We start from the raw sequence: 20,947 nt of genomic DNA, 5'->3' as shown, positions 1-20,947 counted from the left end.
AATTTATGTAGAATTTTTAAACTTTTTAGTTAATATTTATACTTATAGGAAAATGAAAATCAATACTTAAATTAATTGAAGAAAAATTTAACAAAATACAATAAAACATTACAAACTTAAAATCAAACCTAAAACATTTCAATCAAACATTAGAAACTTAAACATACATTAAAAGTTAAAATCAAACACACCAAACATCAAACCGAAAGCAATAACATAAATCTGAAATAAGTGAGATAAACTAAGACAATAATTTATTAATTTAGAAAATTATTTACGGTTTCGCCGAGATAATCATAATATTGACTATAATCTTGTGGGACATTTTCATATTTTCGCCCTTGATCTTGAGATGGTTGGCCTTCATCTTGAGCTCTTTCTCCTTGATATTGAGATGCTCGATATTGAGATGCTTCTCCTTGTTCTCCATGTTCGGATGTTTGTGCTATTTCTTTGTAAATTCTTCTTTTTTCGTTGGTGGGCGATGACAATGCTCGGTTTCAAGAATTCCTTGCTAGACATAGAAAAATCAAGGATAAGCAAGCTCACATTGAACTTTGAAATGCATTAATTGAACACTTGTGGGACGAATATACTAACTCGGAGAATTAGTATAATTTCATTAATCTTTTCAAGTGTGTGTTATATTTTAGATTTAATTTAATGTAATATTTTTTCTCTAGTAATGTAATATTTATTTTAGCATATGTAATATGATATTTTAATTTATCGAGTTTTAATAATCTATAGTATTATTGTCATGTAATTTATTAAGTATTTTATTTTATTAAAATAATTTATTGGATATAATAAGTGTGATGATTTTAGTAAAATAATATTATATTTTATTAAGAAAATAATATAATAATAAAAAAAAAATTTGTTTAACTTTTAGTGTTGTAGTTAGAATTGAAAATAAATATAACAACATATTTGGTGTTGGTGCGACACTAAATTTGATAATATGGCTGGAGATGGCCTTAGAAAGGGAATTGTATTCGTCATGTTCCTTTAGAGATGACATATCTCATAGTAAAAAAAAATCGTGTAATATTTATTATCAAATCAATATATTACATTAATTAGTTTAGATTTTTAGTCAACTTTATTATCGCACAATTAAAAATCAATAAACGATTGTAAAAGATATAATTATCATTTTCGAACTAAAAGGAATTAAATCAATTGTCCGTTAGTGAGAGCTTAAGTGTTCTTTGAATTTAGGATGTTAGTTTTACAATGTAGAGAGGAATGAGCATTTACTCTTATGGATTGGGGTGCACGGCGGGCAAGTTATGGGCGGTTTGTGCAGGCTTTTTATTTGGTGGTTTTAGAAAAATGTAACTCATAACTACCCAATAAGTGTGTAGTTTGAGCGGTTTTTTTATGAGCGGGTTTGTGCGATTTTATGGACGGGTTTGATTAATTTAAAGTTCAAAATTATGTACTTATGATATTAAAAAAAATCAAAAAATTGTAGACTATAAAGTTTAACTTATACATTGTTTACTCATCATCGTCTTCATGAATAATAACTTGATAAAATATTATCATATCTTAAACTTGAATTTAAAATTTCATAAAAAAAATTCTAATAATTATCTAAATTATACAAATTATAAATGGTTTTAAACTTATCAATCCACACATTGATAATTTCAATAATTTGAGTTTTATTATGAAAAGTTTCACTAATATTTAAACCATCAATAAAAGTAACATTATTTATTTTTTCATCTATTTTTCCTAAACAAGTTTTTATATATAATTCCTAAGTTATTACCATTAATCTCATAGCAACAAAAGTTTTTGTTAAAAAAAGTTAAATATTTGGACTAATATAAATATGTAGATATATGTATAAATATAAAGAATACAATGATTCGCATCTCAATATCTAATATTAAACGAGTTACAAACTTTATTATTTTCAACGAACCGTTTATGAGTTGTATTTTAATTTTAGATTATTATTAAAAAATATATATTCAAAAAAATAAAGTAGCGGATGCGGGTTGTACTCACCTTATATTATTGCAACCCATACCTAACCCATCTAGTGACGAGTTGTGTAACGTCCCAACTTTTCTTATAAGGCTTAGTGTCTTGATTAGGGGGACTCGATGGCAATAATTATGTATTTATGTGTTATGAGTACATTATTGTGTGAATTGTATAATGATATGATCATGTTTGCATGTTTAAGTGAATTAAATATGCATGTGGGTCTGTTTCATATTAGAAGAGCATTTTCATAATTTTGACCCGTTGAAGGTATAAATGTAAATATATGTGATTTATGATTGAGACCACATTATTATGTGGATATATTTGGGTTATTTGGCACAAGGCGATCCTAGTGAGCAAGTTAGCGAAAAAGTCACAATGGGGTAAAATACCCGGCTCGGGGTGAGTTTGAGTGTATTTTTGTAATTTGGTAAATTACCGGGATTTATTGAGTAACAAGAATTAACTTGGTTTGATAGATTTATTTGGGAATATGTGGGGTAAGGGGCAATGTGGTCATTTGACCACATTAGATATCAAATTGGCAACTGAGTGCTTGGTCACATTCAAACCATTTCTAGTGGGTTTTTGGAACATGTTGGAAGAGCACTCAAAGGTACTCCAAAGCTAGGTCAAATTGGATTCTTGAGGGAAATTGAAGGAGAATTGAAGCTTGCTGGGGGTTTTAGAGCTGTTAAGCTAGGGATTTCAGCAAGGTTTCAGATTGGGCAGAGGGAATTAAGGTACTTCTCTGGTTCCTTCCTACTTTAATGGTGTTCTTGAGTTTTGAAAAGTTGATTTTGGGTTTTGGGTTATTTGATGTGTGTTGTGGTGAGATGAGAGTTGGGTTTTGGTTGCTTAAGATTTGTGGTGTGTTTTGTTGTCAAAATTATGTTGTAATACTCGATTTGGGTCGAAATTTGGTCTGGTTGGGAAGAGAAATCGAAGGTTTAGAAAATTAGGGAAGAACATTATGTTATGGGCTCAAATTGTGTTTCTGGAAACCTAGCGCAACCGCACCAAGTTGGGCGCGACCGCACTAGTGTCCCAAAAACTAGGGGATTGAAATTCGATTTGGGGGCAAGAGGCTTGGGGCGCGATCGCACCAATGCCCTAGAAAGCCCAATATTTATGTAATGCCCCAAAATCCTTAATACGGTTTAATGGCTGGATTAGTAGGCCGGGAGGGCCATAATTATTTTATTATGCCATTAAATGATTATATGCACGTGTTATGTGAATTATATTATAATATGATGTTAAATTCATGCATGTGAGTCCACATTTGATTATTTGGGTATTTTGGTAATTTGGCCCATTGATGGCATATTTTTGTATTTTGGTGCATATTGTGATTTATGGATAAGATCTCATTATTATGAGGATATATTCGAGCTATTCGGTATGAGACGGTCCTATGTTGCAAATTAGCGGTTTTGCCATAACGGGGTCAATTATTGGGATATTGGATAATGAGAATGTTTATTTGATGATTTATTGGGAGTTATTGAGATCAGGAGGAAATTCTGGGAGTTTTGACTATTTTTTCCCCAGGGATATTTTTGGGACCCCGAGCATTAGGTTTTATTTGAGGTTAATTAAGCCTGAAGTAGTCTGTCAGAAAGAATCGTACGTTTAAAACACTTTCTCTCTCTCTCCCCCCCCCCCCCCCCCCCTCTCTCTCTCTCTCTCTCCCGTTAACCTTTGTGACCATTCGTGGAAATTTCGAAGAAATCTTGAGTTCTAGGAGTCGGAATCAAGCGAGGATTGAGGCATAGAGATCCTAGGAAAGATTAGAAGCTTCTTGACCGAAGGGTTTAACGAGAAACAACCCAATCAAAGGTAATCTAAGCTTTGATTTGGATTTTGTGAATCAATGAGTTTTTGATTCGTTTTAGCCTCGGGATTTGATGATTTTGGATCATTGGGAAGTTTGGGAACTTTGATATTTGGATTTAGAGATGTTTAGGTATGTTTTTGGAAGGATTAAAATGGGAGAAAACGGAGTTATGGCTGGTTCCCGGGTGGGGGCCGCAGCCCTGTTCTTGGGCGCCGCGGCCCAAACTCGAAGATGAAGACGGTGGAGTTTTGTGTGTGCTGGGGGCCGCGTCACTGAGTAGGGGTACCACAGCGCTTGCTCTTGGTTTGGCTGGGGGCCGCGGCTCAAGGTTTTGGGGTCGCGACTCATGAAGTTTTTTTAGGCCAAATGGGTGTTTTGATCATGGGAACTCAATTTTAGGCCTCGGGATCGTTCCTACTACCCGGTTTAGGGGATTCGAAGTCCCGGAGGCTAGATCTTGGTTCGGGAACCTTTGTTGTTCATTTTACTGATGGAATCTCATATTTGGTTATGACTAGGTGACCGCTAAAGTACTTAAAGTCAGATCGTTCTCAAGGGTTGTTCTTTTATTAACTCTCGCTCAAATCAGAGGTAAGAAAACTGCACCCTGTGTATAAGACATGCGTGGTTGTTATAGCGACATGTTGGTTGTTAAATGTGGACATTGATTGCTTATTAAATGCTTAGCAAATCTTGCTTACTTGTGTATGGTACTGACTATTCGGAATCGACACTGGTCGCGTATTACTGACCTGAGAGTCAGAAACGGCATAAGTGTCGTGAACGCAGAGCCGATAAAAGATTAGATCTAATCGATATCAGTGTTGAATGACTCTAGAAGCATTAATGCTGGATCGACCCTAAGGTCGATGAAAATTATAAGCACTTGACTAGTCTAAGACTAGTTACTCAGAGTTAGGGCCAAAGGACTAGTTGACTGTTGTCACATGGCTAGGGAGCGGAATCCCATGGTTGTGACTCTATGGTCATGCGGTAGGTTATATTGGTGACTAGTTCATCAAACACCTATCTTGGTAAGCTAGTGAAAGGATCACTTATTTGTAAAGCCCAGATGACCTTATCGTGATGGCTAATGGGAATGGAACCCACTTTAGTGACTTTTCCAATTGTCACTCCTCTATTTTGGACTAAAAGTCCTGAATGATTATTATGATCATTGTTGATATTATATTCATGCAATATTGTGTTTTCTTGCTGGGCTTTGGCTCATGGGTGCTATGTGGTGCAGGTAAACGGAAAGAAAAGCTCACCCAGCCTTGAGTGGAGAGCTTAGGTGGTGCTGTGTACATATGCGGCCGCTTGACCACCACGGCCAAGGAGTTCTCAGGGGAACTAGGGGGTTTACCCTATTTTTTCCGCTTAGATCAACGGCTTGTAAATTTTATAATGTAGTGACCATTTTGCATTGTAAACAACTTGTAAACATTTTTATGGGCCCATGAACAGTTTTATGTTTTAAATAAAATATATCATTTCCTTTTTGATTGGTTTTCCACCTTAACCTGTTAATAACACTTAGAAGCACGTTTTTAGCCATAGAACTCGGGTAGCAAGTTAAATTCACAGTTCAACGTTCACTGTAACGGTCTTGGGGTAACCAGGGCGTTACAATTTGGTATCAGAGCGTGCCTAGTTTAGGGTTCCTTTAGACTGGCTGAGCATGTACACTCACCACTGAAGACAAGCTCGACTCATGGTTTGGTAACTATTTATGTAGTTATATGTATAACTGCTTAAATATATTATAAATGCTTTACCTGTTTACATGAGACACCATGTTAAACATGTTCCCTGAATATTGTATCTTCAGCAACCGTGTGCTAAATAGTACTGAAATTGCTAGAACATACTTATTAGTATTGTTGATTGTGAATTATTATGTGATACATGCTAAGTGCTAAATGCTATAATCATGTATCTATTTGTATATTTGTATGACCATGGAATATGATAATTATCTGCTTGTTCTTGGACCGTAAGGCGGCAAGAGGTTTAGTTATCACTACCTGACTGGCTGTATTGACTATTGTTTCAGCAAGGTATAAGTTGATAAGAATGAATCCAGGATAGACAGATACATCAACTGACCAGAGTGATCAAGGCCAGAATAATAATAATTAGGGTCAAGAGAATGACCAGGGACAAATTCCACAACCAACTCCTGCAAACTGGCAGCAGTTATTCAACGATCTGCAGGCTACAGTGTTGAGGCAGGGAGAAGAACTCCGCCTCCTGAGACAACAGCAAGCTCCTGCAGTGGCCAGTGTATCAGCGGCACCTCCTGTGTCAATGCCAGCAGTTGAGCAGCTGCCTGAGGTTGGTAATAAGTGAGAGCCTCTCTATGAAAGGTTTAGGAAGCAGCAACCTCCAGTTTTTAAAGGCAGTGCAGATCCTGCCAAAGCTGAGCAGTGGATGAGCATGATTACCACCATCCTGGATTTCATGAGGGTGACTGGTAATGAGAGGGTGGCTTATGCCATATATATGTTTCGGGAGGATGCCCGAGTTTAGTGGGAAGTTGTAACCCAGACCAGAAATGTCAATGCTCTGAGTTGGGAAGAGTTTCAGACTCTGTTCAATGAAAAATATTATAATGATGCTACCACGGCAGCAATAGCTAAGGAATTTATCAGGTTACTTAAGGGAGGTTTGTCAGTGACTGAGTATGTCCTGAAGTTTGATTGTTTGGAAAATTTTTCCATGGAGCTGGTGCCCACTGATGGGACCAGGAGGGAGAGATTTCTCTAGGGGCTACAACCTAGATTAGCCCGTGATGTTCGCATTACCACTACGGCTGAGGTTACTACCTATGCATAGGTAGTTGAGAAGGCACTATAGCTGAGAGTGCAGAGAACAATATCTGGCAAGATAGTGCATCCAGAAAGGAGTTCAGGAGGACAGGTCCTCCATTTGTGGGTTCTAGAAGGGGTGGAGGCCCCAGTGATCAGAAGAGGAAGGTTCTTGACACCTTCCCAGTTCCAGGCCTGATAGGCGGCCCCTTGGTGTTTCAATGGGTCGTCCAGGTGGTAATGAGGCCTGGAAGTCTTATCCTGAATGCCCTAGATGCAAGAGGCATCATTTGGGAGAGTGTAGGGAAAGGGCCTACTTTTCATGTGGGGCAGTGAGCCATCTTAAGAAAGACTGCCGTAAGGCCAGAAAAGAAGAACCCAGGAAAGCGGACAGCTCGAGTGTTCGCGTTGACACAAGCAGAAGCTGAGGCTTCTCCCTCAGTTGTTACAAGTCAGAATCTTAGTGCTGGAACCCCTTATAATGTATTGATTGATTCTGGTGCTACACATTCTTTTGTTGGTAGTAGAATTATTGATAGACTGTGTAGACCCTGTGATTTTTATGCTGTGGGGTTTGAAACTTTGTTACCCACTGGGGAATTAGTGGTATCTAGGAGATGGGTTAGATCTTTTCCAGTGACAGTGGAGGGTAGAGAGTTGTCAGTGGATTTGATAGAGTTGGTTATGACTGACTTCGACATGATATTGGGTATGGATTGGTTGGTAAAGTATGGGGTAACCATTGATTGCAAAAGGAAGATGGTCACCTTTGACCCTGAAGGTGAGGATCCTTTTGTGTTTTTTGGTACTGTACATGGACCTCGCATACCTATGATTTCTGTATTAAGGGCTAGAGATCTTATGCAAGGAGGTTGCATTGGGTTTTTAGTCACTGTGGTTTACACCACTCAGGTCGTGCCAGTGAGACCAGAAGAGACCAGATTAGTTTGTGATTCCTGGATGTGTTTCCAGAAGATTTTCCAGAATTGCCACCACACCGAAAAATTGAGTTTGTGATAGAATTGGCACCAGGGATGGAGCCAGTGTCTAGAGCACCGTACAGAATGGCCCCAACTGAGTTAAAAGAATTGAAAATACAGTTGCAGGACTGTTGGTTTTGGGTTTTATCAGACCTAGTTTCTCATCTTGGGGTGCGCCAGTTCTGTTTGTGAAAAAGAATGATGGTTCTCTGAGGATGTGTATTGATTACAGAGAACTGAATAAGTTAACAATCAAGAACAAGTATCCTTTGCCAATGATATATGATCTGTTTGATCAGTTGCAAGGTAAGAAAGTATTCTCAAAGTTTGACCTTCGTTCTGGTTATCATCAGTTGAGGGTCAAGGAGGGAGACATATTGAAGATTGCTTTTTGCACCAGGTATGGGAATTATGAGTTCTTAGTCATGTCTTTTGGATTGACTAATGCCCATGCTGCTTTTATGGATCTGATGAACAGAGTGTTAAAGGATTATCTAGACCAGTTTGTGATCGTCTTCATCGATGATATCCTGGTTTATTCTTAGTCTGAATCAGAGCATGAGCAGCATCTGAGGTTGGTTCTACATAGACTGAGGGAACACAGACTGTTTGCAAAATTCAAGAAATGTGAGTTCTGGTTATCTCAGGTATCCTTTCTTGGGCACCTTGTCAGTAAGGAGAGGATTAAGGTAGATCCAGTGAAAATTGAAGCAGTCAGAGATTGGCCAAGGCCAAAGAATGCTTCTGAGGATAGAAGTTTCCTTGGATTGGCAGGCTATTATAGGCGTTTTGTGGAAGGGTTCTCAAAGATTGCTACTGCATTGACTGAGCTGACACGCAAGAGTCAGAAATTTGTGTGGTCAGATAAATGTGAGAACAACTTCCAGGAACTGAAGAAGAGATTGATTACAGCTCCAATTCTGAGTCTTCCAACATATCAGGAGAAGTTTGTAATTTATTGCGATGCTTCTCATTAGGGTTTGGGTTGTGTTCTGATGCAGTCAGAGAAGGTAATTGCTTATGCTTCACGTCCGTTGAAGGAGTAAGAAAAGAGATATCCCACTCATGATTTAGATTTGGCGACTGTGGTCTTTGCTTTAAAGATATGGATGCATTATCTTTATGGAGAGAAATGTGAGATCTATACAGACCACAAGAGCCTGAAATACTTCTTCACCCAAAAAGATTTGAATATGAGACAAAGGCATTTGCTGGAGTTAGTACAAGATTATGATTGTGAGATTTTGTATCATCCAGGAAAGGCCAACGTGGTAGCTGATGCTTTAAGCCGGAAGGGTCCGCGGTAGATTTATGGTGCGAGGCTGATAGCCAGAGAGTTAGCAGATGATATGACCAGAGCTGATATAGAGTTGTTGGTGGGCCAGTTGGCCAATATTACGATATAGTCTACACTTTTGGAGAGAATCAAGGAGGGTCAGTTGAGTGATCCACAGCTAATCAAGATTAGAGAGGATATTTTGGTTGGAGCATCCAGATATTATACAGTGTCTGATTTAGGCTTGTTGAGATACAAGGGCCGGATATGTGTTCTGTTAGACATTACTTTGAGGCGAGAGATTCTGGATGAATCTCATACTACACCTTACTCTTTGCATCCAGGCACCACGAAGATGTATCAGGATGTGAGATCGTTGTATTGGTGGCCGGGGATGAAGAGGGGTGTAGTAGAGTATATGGCTAAGTGCTTGACATGTCAACAGGTCAAGGCTGAGCATTAGAGGTCAGCAGGGTTATTGCAGCCTCTGGATATCCCAAAGTGGAAATGGGAGGACATCACAATGGATTTCGTGGTGGGGTTACCCAGGACTGTTCGTCAGCATGATTCTTTTTGGGTGATAGTGGATCGCTACACCAAGTCAGCTCACTTCTTGCCAGTGAGGACTATACATATAGTTGATCAGTATGCAGATCTCTATGTGAGAGAGATCGTGCATCTCCATGGAGCGCCAAGGTCGATTGTGTCAGATCGGGACCCCACTTTTACTTCCAAGTTCTGGGGGAGTTTACAGAAGGCTATGGGAACATAGTTAAAGTTCAGTACTGCTTATCATCCTCAGACAGATGGGCAATCTGAGAGGACGATCCAGATATTGGAGGACATGCTGTGAGCATGTGTGCTGGACTTTGGTGGATCTTGGAGTAAGTATCTACCTTTGATAGAGTAATCCTACAACAACAGTTATCAGTCTACCATTGGAGTTGCACCTTATGAGATATTGTATGGTAGGAAGTGCAGATCTCCCATTCATTGGGATGAGACAGGTGAAAGGAGATACTTAGGTCTTGAGGCAGTTCAGAGGACCAGTGAGGCCATTGAGAAAATTAGAGCTCAGATGCTCGCTTCTCAGAGTAGACAAAAGAGCTATGCAGATCCCAAGCGTAGGAACGTGGAGTTCCAAGTGGGAGAACATGTCTTCCTTAGAGTCTCGCCATGGAAAGGGGTGAGGAGTGGGAAGAAGGGCAAGCTGAGCCCTAGGTTTGTAGATCCATTTGAGATCCTGGAGAGGGTTGGTCAGGTGGCTTACAGGTTGGCCTTGCCACCGACGTTGTCAGTCGTGCATAACGTGTTTCACATTTCAGCTCTTCGGAGGTATGTATCTGATGTGAATCATATTTTGAGCTATGAAGATATGGAGCATGAGGCAGATCTCTCCATTGAAGAGCAGTCGGTCCAGATACTTGACAGAAAGGACAAGGTCCTCAGGAACAAGACGATACCTTTTGTTAAGGTATTATGGAGGAACAACAAGGTCGAGGAAGCGACCTGGGAGCTGGAATCAGATATGCAGAGTCAGTATCCTGAGTTATTCAGGTAAATTTCGAGGACGAAATTTCTGTAAGGAGGGGATAGTTGTAATACCCCAAAATCCTTAATACGGTTTAATGGCTGGATTAGTAGACCGGGAGGGCCATAATTGTTTTATTATGCCATTAAATGATTATATGCATGTTTATGTGAATTATATTATAATATGATGTTAAATGCATGCATGTGGGTCCACATTTGATTATTTGGGTATTTTGGTAATTTGGCCTGTTGAGGGCATATTTGTGTATTTTGGTGCATATTGTGATTTATGGATGAGATCCCATTATTATGGGGATATATTCGAGCTATTCGGTATGAGACGGTCCTATGATGCAAATTAGGATTTTTTGTCATAACGGGGTCAATTATTGGGATATTGGATAATGGGAATGTTTATTTGATGATTTATTGGGAGTTATTGAGATCAAGAGGAAATTCTGGGAGTTTTGACTATTTTGTCTCCAGGGATATTTTTGGGACCCCGAGTATTAGGTTTTATTTGAGGTTACTTAAGCCTGAAGTAGTCTGTCAGAAAGAACCGTACGTTTAAAACACTTTCTCTTTCTCTCCTGTTAACCTTTATGACCGTTCGTGGCAATTTCGAAGAAATCTTGAGTTCTAGGAGTCAGAATCAAGCGAGGATCGAGGCATAGAGATCCTAGGAAAGATTAGAAGCTTCTTGACCAAAGGGTTTAACGAGAAACAACCCAATCAAAGGTAATCTAAGCTTTAAGTTTTGAGTTTTTAGAGTTTCTAAACATTGATTTGGATTTTGTGAATCGATGAGTTTTTGATTCGTTTTAGCCTCGGGATTTGATGATTTTGGATCATTGGAAAGTTTGGGAACTTTGATTTTTTGATTTGGAGATGTTTAGGTATGCTTTTGGAAGGTTTAAAATGGGAGAAAACAGAGTTATGGATGGTTCTCGGGTAGGGGCCGCAGCCCAAACTCGAAGATGAAGACGATGGAGTTTTGTGTGTGCTTGGGGCCGCGGCACTGAGTAGGGAGCGCCACGGTGCTTGCTCCTGGTTTGGCTGGGGGCCACGGTTCATGAAGGTTTTTGAGGCCAAATGGGTGTTTTGATCATGGGAACTCAATTTTAGGCCTCGGGATCGAACCTACTACCCAGTTTAGTGGGATTCGATGTCCCGGAGGCTAGATCTTGGTTCAGGAACCTTTGTTGTTCATTTTATTGATGGAATCCATATTTGGTTATGACTAGGTGACCGCTAAAGTACTTAAAGTCATATCGTTCTCAAGGGTCATTCTTTTATTAACTCTCGCTCGAATCAGAGGTAAGAAAACTGCACCCTGTGTATATGACATGCGTGGTTGTTATAGCGGCATGTTGGTTGTTAAATGTGGACATTGATTGCATATTAAATGCTTAGCAAATCTTGCTTACTTGTGTGTGGTACTGACTATTCGAAATCGGCCCTGGTCGTGTATTACTAACCTGAGAGTCAGAAATGGCATAAGCGTCGTGAACGCAGTGCCGATAAAAGATTAGATCTAATTGATATCAGCATTGAATGACTCTAGGAGCATTAATGCTGGACCGACCCTAAGGTCGATGAAAATTATAACCGCTTGACTAGTCTAAGACTAGTTACTCAGAGCCAGGGCCAAAGGCCTAGGTGACTATTGTCACATGGCTAGGGAGCGGAATCCCATGGTTGTGACTCTATGGTCATGCGGTAGGTTATATTGGTGACTAGTTCATCAAACACCTATCTTGATAAGCTAGTGAAATGATCACTTATTTGTAAAGCCCAGGTGACCCTATCGTCACATGGCTAATGGGAACATAACCCACTTTAGTGACTTTTCCAATTGTCACTCCTCTATTTTGGACTGAAAATCCTGAATGATTATTATGGTCATTGTTGATATTATATTCATGCAATATTGTGTTTTCTTGCTGGGCTTTGGCTCATGGGTGCTATGTGGTGCAGGTAATGGGAAATAAAAGCTCACCCAACCTTGAGTGGAGGGCTTAGGTGGTGCTGTGTACATATGCGGCCGCTTGACCACCACTGCCAAGGAGTTCTCAGGGGAACTAGGGGGTTTACCCTATTTTTGCCGCTTAGATTGGTGGGTTGTAAATTTTATAATGTAGTGACCATATTGCATTGTAAACAAATTGTAAATGTTTTTATGGGCCCATGAATAGTTTTATGTTTTAAATAAAATATATCCTTTCCTTTTTTATTGGTTTTCCACCTTAACCTATTAATAACACCTAGAAGCACGTTTTTAACCACAGAACTCAAGTAGCGAGTTAAATTCACGGTTTAACGTTAATTGTAATGGTATTGGGGTAACCAGGGCGTTACAATTTATGTGGGTGCAATCGCGCCAGGGGCAGGTGCGATCGCGTTAGGTGCCTTGAAAAGTTGTTTTGCTGAATTTTGAGAGTAAGGCTCGGGGGCTCGGGTATCTGGTTTGGGATCCCACTTGGGGGCTCAGGGGACATTTTTAGTGCCCCATTAACTGGGAAAAGTGGTTCCGAGAGTTAGAGTCCAGATTGGAACTCGGGATCTGGGGTTGATTCATGATGAATGTATACTTGTATTGTGACTAGGGTTTCCACAAGGATCAAGTCAGGGATAGCGCTCGGGGTCGTTTCATCATTCACACGAAACTCGAGTTAAGAAGATTGCACCCTGGTTGTGATTACGGCTCGGGCCCCTATTAACGAGCATGATTATAATTAAGCATAGTGGAATGCGTTGTATTTGATTATATGATAAATAGATTATATGTTTGATTATTCCTGGTTGGAAAGTTCGACTTATAAGCCATGGTCGGCACTGTAATGCCCTACTACCCAGGGACCGTTACGGTGTGCATTTTAAAATAGTGCTAAACTCGTTAATTGAGTCATTTGGCCATAATTGTGTAACTAAGTATGATTAACAGTTTAGGGTTAAAAATTGTGGTTAAGATACAATGTTTCACTAAAACGTTTACTGTATACATTGGGATCTCAAAAATTTAATTTAAAGGTTAAGTACAATAAAATATTTACAACCATCCGACCTAAGTGGCAAAATAGGGTTTAACCCTAGTTCCTCTTTAAATCCCCGGTCGTGGTGGTCTAGCAGCCGCATATGTACACATCGTCACCTAAGCTCTCCAACTCAAGGATGGTCCAACTTTCTTTTGCCTTTACCTGCACCACATAGCACTCGTGAGCCGAAGCTCAGCAAGAAAACTCACTATGCTCATGAACAGTAATAACATGGTACTACATCATAATAGGCATGCCTAGCAATAATAGCCTTATTCGTGCATGCAAATAAGTTCAAGTAAATGATTGTGCTAATTAAATGAGTGACTATGGAGTTACCAATTTGGGCTTTGCACCCAAATCAGATGAGTGATTATGGAGTCACAAACTTGGGCTTTGTACCCTGATCAGATGAGTGACTATGGAGTCACAAACTTGGGTTTTGCACCCTAATCAGACGAGTGACTATGGAGTCACAAACTTGGGCTTTGTACCCTAATCAGATGAGTGACTATGGAGTCACAAACTTGGGTTTTGCACCCTAATCAGATGAGTGACTATGGATTCACAAACTTTGACTTTGTACCCTAATCAGATGAGTGACTATGGAGTCACACTTTGGACTCTGCACCCTAATCAGATGGGTGACTAAAGAGTCACACTTTGGGCTCTGCACCCTAATTAGATAAGTGACTAATGAGTGAGTCAAGAAATTGGGCTCAGCACCCATAGCCATGTGACGTTGCAGTCACCTGAGCCTTTTGGCTCTGCCTTTAAGTAACTAGCCTTTAGACTAGACAAGCGCTTTTAGTTTTCATTGCACTTGAGGTCGGTCAAGCATTAATGCTCATGATGATTCATTCAATGCTTATGTCGATTAGATCTAATCTTTTCGGCTCTGCATTCATGATGCTTATGCCACTCTTGACTCATAGGTCAATTCCATACGACCAGTGCTCAGTAATACTGTCGAACTTGACTAATGAGTCACAGCTTCACAGTCAATACTAACACCATTGTCGATTCTAATTATGGAATCAGTTCCACTCACAAGTAAGCAATGCAACCAGGCATATATCATATGTCAAATATCCAAATCTACGACATCCAGCACGCTTACTTAATAGTCACTAGCAAAATTATGATCATGCACATTTACAAAGACTCAAGCTCTAATCAATCTCATATTCAACATTCATGCCATGCCCTAATCACATGTATCTTATGCATCACATACTGGGTGTAGTTTTCTTACCTTTAATCCAAGCACTAATTACCAATGAACGAGCCACAAGCACAATCTTGATTCCAAGTCCCTAGCGATAGCCTAGCCAGAACCATAAATGGTGTCTCAATGAGTTCAAGTTCTAAAACCCAATCCTGGGACCAATCCCGTGCTCTCGAGACCTCCAATTCCCCCAAATAGGGTGGTCGCTGTAGCCCTTGGGTGAAAACCCCAAAAAGTACCAAAAAACCAATATCTGAAGGTTGTGTAGCGCTACAACGTTACCTTTGGGGCTACAACGCTATAAACAGAACCAACTTCCCCAAACAGGGCACCTAGCGCTGTAGCGCTACCACCCTAGCGCTACAGCGCCCAACCCAGAAATTCTAGGTTTCAGCTTCCTGTTCTTCGAGTTCTTCAAGCTTCAAAGCTCCACATCCGACCCCAACCTATCCAAATCTCAAAATTAAAGTTCCCAAAGATCATAATCTCCCAAAATAAATAAAACCCAAGCCTCAATTCATCCAAAAACTCATCAAAACACAAAATCCAATCCAAGCCTAAAAACTTTAAAAATTAAGAACTTAACACTTGAATCACCTTCAATTAAGTTGTGTTCCAGCTAAATACTTCGGCTAATAAGCTTCTAATCTTTCCTAGAATCGCTATGCCTCGATCCTCGCTTGAATCTGAGTCCTAGAACTCAAGTTTCCTTCAAAAATGTGATCGGGTGTCGAAAAGGGAACGGGAGGAAGAGAGAACGTTCTGAACGTTCTTTTTATTTCTTAACAGGTTGCTTCAAGCTTAAGTAGCCTCAAGCAAATCCTAATGCTCGGGGTCCCAAAAACGTCCCCCGGGGGTAAAATAGTCAAAACTCCTAGAATTTTCCCCTCATCTTACTAACTCCCAATTTATCATCAAATATTTATTCCCATAACCTAATATCCTAGTAATGTGCTAAATACCCCTTGACTCACTCCGAGTCAAGTATAAATCCCGTTGTGACTTTCCCCACTAGCTTATCTCCTAGGATCGTCTCGTGCTGAGTAACCCTAGCATAACCAAATAATAATGAAGCACCAGACACATGCCACATATATGCCAAATATACCGGAAATGGCCAAAATATGAAAATCACCCAATTGAACAGAAATGGGTTCAAGTGCATATTTAATACACCTAAACATGCATATCAAGTCATATTATGATATAACTCACATAATCACATAATGATACACATAAATATCACATAATTCCAAGATTTTTCATCCTGGCCCCCTAATCAAGGCGCTAAGCCTTATTAGGAGATTTGGGTCATTACAGGCACTATGCGTAGAGCTATAAATATGGGTCGGGCTTTCTAGCACGGCACGAAACCGACACGAACCCGGGAGGCACGAGCACGACACGACACGAAAAAATATGGGCTTGGGCCAGACATGACACAAGTTGAAAATTGACATGGCACGACACGACATGGGCCTGAGCACGGCACGTCACGACAAGCTCGAAGGCATGACACGAAAGCACAAACAAACAAGCCCAAAAGCACGATACGATAAAAAGCCTGATATTTTGACATTAATAATGATAACACATTTTTATTTGTCAATTATCTATAAATTAAAATGATAATAAAAGTCTATTATTTTTCTCAATGTTTATATTTTTATAATTATATTAATTTATTTTAAGATTTGTGAGTTAAATTTTTCAGCATTTATTAGAAGGTATTCAAATTCTAATAATTATCTTTGATATATTCTTGGGTAAAGTATTGTTAAAAAAGTATATAAAAATATCTAAAAGTATAATTTAAACAAAGAAATGTATTTTGAATAGTGGTGAGTCCATTGATTCTTGAAGAAGAGGTGGAGGGTTTAATTCCCCATCCTCACATTCTTTGGCAATAATAAAATGGGCATAAAAGTGGGCCCAAATTTGGGCCAAAATAAGGAAAGTGGGCTGGCCCGAATAAGGAAAGTGGGTCGGCCTGACTTGGGCCCAACACAACACGAGCACGACACGACATGGGTCGGGCCGTGCTGGGCTTACTCTTTCAAATATGGCCTGGCTCGACTCGAATTATTCGGAGGCCCGAAAATGTGGGTCGGGCCAGGTCGGCCCACATTTACAGCTCTAACTATGCGTGCAGAACGTAGGCCGCTATGGCTAGGCCACTCTGGGAGTGCAGTATGCATTTGTCTGGCTCGAATGCCACTTGAATAAATCAAAGTGTGATATGTACTTGTGGAACTCTGTGGTCGCATACTTTTATAATATGCCTATGGAGTATAGTTATTACTGTTACGTATGTTATTTATATTCTATGAACTATCTGAATTGGTTTAATTAAGTTTTCTTGCTGAGTCTTGGCTCACGGATGCTATGTGGTGCATGTAAGGGTAAGGAGAAGTTTGGCCAACCATGAGTTGGAGAGTTTTAGGGGTGGTGTGTACATATGCAGTTGGCTTGACCGCCACAGCCAACATATCACGGAGGAACTAGAGTTGGACCCTATTTTGTCGCTTAGGTTGGCTCATTTTGTAATCCTTTGGGTTGTAAATAACTTTTAAACTTCTATTTTTGGATCCCATGTACAGACCGAAACTTTTTATGAAATTTTTTATTTCCTTTACCAAAAAATTTTATACCGAAACCATTAGTTACTTAAAACACACATTTAAGTCCAAATGAGTTATTTAGCGAGTCCATCACTATTTTAAACGCACGTCGTAACGATCTTTGATTAGTAGAGCGTTACAGGTAGGGCTGTTCATTGGACCATATCCAATGTTTTTGGACCCATCCAGATCCAATCCAATTATACATTGGATGTTGGATTTCTCCAACCGATCCAATCCAATACTGTATGCTCAACCGAACCGAACCGATCCAATAAGTCATTGGATTGGATCGGTTCCATCCAATGGATATGAATCCCTGTATTGGATCGGATCCATCCAATATTTTTGATCCAATATTTATTAGATCGGATTGGATCCATCCAATATTTTTGATCCAATATTAATTGGAATGATTGGATCCATCCAATCCGATCCTTAGAAGAGTTAAACCTGATTTTTCACATAAACGACTAATATATTAGTTCAAAACATTACAAACCCAACATAAATCCAATGATATTTTAACTTTAAAAAAAATATATAATATATTTTTTATCTGAATATTAATTGGATGGTATTGGATCATTATTGGATTGGATCGGTCGGTTGGATCCATTGGATTTACATGTCATCCAAGAACCGACCAATCCAATATTGGATTTTTAAAAATGTCATCTGATCCAATCCAATCATGATTGGATATCCAATTTTTAGCGGTCGGTTGACATTGGATCGGTCGGTTTGTTATTGGATCGGATCGTTTCTGCACAGCCCTAGTTACAGGTTGTGTTCAACTCAACCAATTTCAGCGGGTTTTTTAATGCACAGGTTCAAAGTGGGAAAATTTTGATCGGTTGGGCAGGTAAGGCAGACTAGCAATTTTTTTGTGCACCCCTACTTTTGGAAGACAACCAAGTTTCTCGATATTTTTTTTTTTTTGAGTGATTGGTGAAAATAGATATTTTGTAATGTCATTTTGAAAGAAAAAAAATGTAAAATAACTTCCAAATATGATGTCAATTTTTTTTATCCAAGTATTAAATATTTAAAAATTTATCAAAATGATCGACTAAAAAAATTATTTTTGCCAAATACCCATTTCTTTTGGCGTGATTTCAATAACTCTAGAGTAATTTCGTCTTACACTACCTATATTATAGTTTCCTCTATACTACTTGGTACATATCACAACACTAATTCTAAATTTAGTATTCCATGTGAGTTCTAAATTTGACTCGTATACATAAATGCGCGCGTTTGTTGGGTTAGGTAGAACCAAAATTTCTACTAGTCAGAATGTCAAGGTTACCACTGTATAATTTCTGAAAACTACTACCTCTCTCTGCGGCACTCTTGATTGAACATTTTCGTACAATAATTTAATGCAGCGACTTGACCAGCTCAACTACAATTCACTACGCAATAAATGAAACTCAACTACCAACCTTATTGGAACACCATCACTAATATTAGTGAAGTAGACTCGTAGTTCTACGTTTGTTTGCTCAAAGTGCCATCATAGTATCATAGAACTTAACCCCTGATTAGATTTGAATTCCAAACATAGGACAATATCATAGTGGTAAGTTCTCTACTTCATAAATTGGCTAACCCTTATTTGTTGCACCTGCCCATTTAGTAAGTATTAATTATAACATGTGGCCAGGTGGTGAGTTACCTGATGCCGTGCGTTTCCTAAGTCGGAAATGGCGGGGCAGTACCGACTGGCGCAGACCTCTGGTGACCCATCAGGACAACGACATTGCTAGGGTAAGATGACAAGAGAGGCAACTATTTAAAACTTAAGTATTAAAACACATATTTCATAATTTGAAGGGTCAATTATTAAAATTTTAAATATTAAACTATGTATTTAAAATAAAATAAAAAATTGGGGAGGGCCAAGACCCTCAATCAAACACATACCTCACCAGGGCCTCACAGCTGATTTTCTAACGGTCATAACGTTGATCTCGCAGCTGGGCTTCCAAGCAAGTGCGGTGTAAATCTCCCTTACATTACAAGATCAATTGACCACTCCATTGACTGCAAAAGGTACAGTAAGAACTTGTGACTAAATTTGCATATGTATCTATTTTTAATGTGATGGATGTTATGTGTCATGATCCATCTCATGCAACTAGTGAGATAACAAACAATTATTTTGTTTCCTAGAAAACTCTTCGACTAACTGAGGGGCCAATTGTGTACACAAGTGTTTGTCTCTACCTTAGAATACTAGTGTTCTATATAGTTTATAAAATATTATAGGGTGTTTGGCAAAATAGCTTCTTTTCAATGATATTTTGTAGAATAGCTTTTTTTTATTATTCTTTGTATAGTAGTTTATTCGATATATTATATAATGTACATGTTGTACATACTTAACGCTAATAGGAATGCTACTTTATAAAGAATTATCAAAGTAAAACCATTTTACAAAATAACATTAAATTTTTTTTGTTTTCAACCTAGTGCATTTGTCAACTTTTGTTGTGATTGTGTTTGGTAGTGTCAAGTGAAGAAGAAGACAAAGCCAAATGATATCAAAGCTGATATAACATGGTTATAGTGTACATAAGTGCTTTAGTTCACCTAATCTCCACTGGGTATAATATTACCATAGTATAATGACTAATGTTGTTTGTATTTAAGTTCTCATTGGCCCTTTTGTATTATTTAACTATACGTTCAGAATACGTACCTTCAATGGAGCAAGCACTTTTGTCTCGTTTGTAAAGTCAGCATCACCAACAAGGTTCAATCATCTGATCAAAGTTAAAAATCTTAATGACAATGATATTTTATATTATTTATAATATAATGTTTAGATTAAATAATGTGACATAATATAGTGTGTTATATATTGTAACATAATATATATGAGAGTTATATTTTTGGATAGTGTGAATATTCACATATATAACATATTTGGGGTTACAAAACTAGTTACAAATTAGTAACTCCAAAATATTACCTAATAACGTGTAAATTTGATGTTACATAATTTGATTTAAATTTGTCAAAACCATAAGTGATATGACTGTTGGAGACATGATTTTAACCCCCATAATGTGTTTGGAAGTTACAAAGTCATGAGGGAAGAGCCAGAACTGTTTGAAAAAATTGCACAAAATAATGTGCTGAAAATGAGTTGTGGTCGCGGGCACAAGTGTTCTTGACCTTGGCCTGGGGAACAGAGGCTCATGGGCGCGGCCAGTGAGGCTGACAGCCAAAGTCATTTTTCCATTTCCACTTTGAACGGTTCTAACAACTCATGTAACTCCCAAAATTCATATTTAATTCCATAAACATCCAATTAAATATTGGTAACAGTCATGGGGTTGGTGGAATTTAAAATTCAAAGGGTGTCTCAAAACTCTATAAATAGGAGCTTATTGCTCACTTGCAAGACACTAGAGCACTTGGCTAGAAAATCACCTAGAGGTTTGATTATTCCAGAGAGCTATTTCCAATTGTGAGAGTTCAAGTTGGTGACCCTATTCATTAAATCCATAAACGCGGCTAGAGCGTTGGTAAGACCGAAAGACATAACTAGAAACTCATAATGACCATAACGAGTTCTAAAAGTTGGCTTAGGAATATCCTCTTCC

General features: G+C 38.7%; 1 long non-coding RNA gene across 1 annotated transcript; it reads right to left on the bottom strand.

Moving 5' to 3' along the window:
- Nucleotides 1-326: 326 nt before the first annotated feature.
- Nucleotides 327-19,551, bottom strand: LOC133802217 (uncharacterized). Its single transcript, XR_009877192.1, has 3 exons — nt 19,260-19,551; nt 19,012-19,098; nt 327-514 (listed from the first exon to the last, which is right to left on the bottom strand). It is a non-coding gene; the product is annotated as an uncharacterized LOC133802217 (long non-coding RNA).
- Between the last annotated feature and the right edge of the window lie 1,396 nt (nt 19,552-20,947).

Source organism: Humulus lupulus, chromosome 9 (assembly GCF_963169125.1).
Source record: "Humulus lupulus chromosome 9, drHumLupu1.1, whole genome shotgun sequence".
Taxonomy (NCBI): domain Eukaryota; kingdom Viridiplantae; phylum Streptophyta; class Magnoliopsida; order Rosales; family Cannabaceae; genus Humulus; species Humulus lupulus.
This window is presented reverse-complemented; position numbering and strand designations above follow the sequence as displayed.